Here is a 1,643-nt window from a genome sequence, read left to right on the forward strand (position 1 = left end):
TGGAAAAGAGAAGATAAGACACACAGACGTTTGTGTATCTCTGTCTGTCTGTCTCTCTATCTCTGTGTGTGTGTGTGTATGTCTCTCTCTCTCTCTCTGTCTGCGGTGGCGGCTTTTTTTTTTCATTCATTCATTGCCAGACGCCATGTATCCGAAACGGGGTGACCAAGGGCTTAGAGTTAATTGTTTTACAGGGAGGGGGCACTAATCCTCCACCAACCCCACTTGACACGTAGGGATGCCAACAGCATCTGGTGTTCCCAGGCGGTCACCCATCCAAGTACTAACCAAACCCAACGTTGCTTAAAGCACTTCGCTGATCGGACGGGAAGCGGTGTACTCAACGTGGTATGGCCGTTGGCTTTTACTGTACTTTATTCTGGATACATCTGGACTATTTTACTCCGTTTAAGAAGTATCGGTCTGGAAGAAGGGATAAAGAACCAATTCCATTAACTTCTCTACTGCAGTGACGATTCCATTATCCTTACCACTTCCCACACTATTATAGACAGTTCAACAAAGACATCTCATATAGAAATAATTGAGCACTACTTATCACTGAACAAAAATCTAGATTCACTTTACAGTACAGGCGCTGACATTTCTGTTTCCTCCAGATGGGTTATGATCCTACATTCGTTACTGAAGGTGAATTAGGAAGGCATCTGAAGGTTACGGGAATTGCAGGGTCAGTAACTTGTTTCATCATTCCATTCTCGCAAAAGAAGCTTTAAAGTGTGTGTGTGTGTGTGTGTGTGTGTGTGTGTGTGTGTGTGTGTGTGTGTGTGTGTGTGTGTGTGTGTGTGTGTGTGTGTGTGTGTGTGAGGAGGAGAAAAAAAATGCTATATGCGTGACAACCTCCACTGATTAAGACTGTAAATGGGAAAAAGGTATTTAAGGGTGAGTGTGCAGCCATTAAAAGGTGTAGTTTTAGACTGGATACAATAATGAGAGTGGAGCGTGATAATGAGAGGCGTGTTTGAGGCAAGGTAAGATAACAAAGAGAGGGGAGAGAGTTGACGAGACGACACCAGGAATATTATGAAGGTGTAGCGTATGCTGTGTGAGAGAGTGGAAGAAGGAGATGTGGGGTTCTGGCAGAGGGGACCCGAGCTAGAAAAGAATGATGAGCATTTTTCTTATAAGATATTACATGACATTCACAACATTAATTTCTTCAGTAAGATAACGTTCTCGCAGACTGAAGACGATACTTTGACTGTAGGTAAATTATGAGAGGATGGTTTTGCTGCAAAAGGAGAGTTAATCCTTTATCCCAGGGCTGTCATGTGTACTTGTAATTTAGTCTTGCTGTACCCTTATGATATTTCTTACCAGCTACTCGTCAGTGCATTCACTCCATCTCATACATGATGCAGGTGTGAAGAATGAAATGGTACCGTAGATAGTCAGTTACGGGTAAATAACTGTCCTCAGCTCATTGTTGGCTGCACTCGTAACCTCTTGCTTCTTCCATTCTTCCCTCCCGCCATGATCACACCCTTCTTGTGGCAGTTTTTCATCATACTCTTCCCGTTTCCGACGATATGCCTTTTCTCATTTCTCCATCCTCTTTGCCAAGACGGATGCTCATTTCCTCCTCCAGAATGGTTCTCATAAATCTCCTTGCCACTGTTTTA

At 43.4% G+C, this 1,643-nt stretch overlaps 1 non-coding gene across 1 annotated transcript; it reads right to left on the reverse strand.

Moving 5' to 3' along the window:
• Positions 1–239: 239 nt before the first annotated feature.
• Positions 240–362, reverse strand: LOC145411786 (5S ribosomal RNA). The gene has a single exon (XR_013899487.1). It is a non-coding gene; the product is annotated as a 5S ribosomal RNA (ribosomal RNA).
• Between the last annotated feature and the right edge of the window lie 1,281 nt (positions 363–1,643).

This window comes from Coenobita brevimanus, chromosome 90 (genome assembly GCF_032717465.1).
Source record: "Coenobita brevimanus isolate Jiangsu-jjx chromosome 90, ASM3271746v2, whole genome shotgun sequence".
Taxonomy (NCBI): Eukaryota; Metazoa; Arthropoda; class Malacostraca; order Decapoda; family Coenobitidae; genus Coenobita; species Coenobita brevimanus.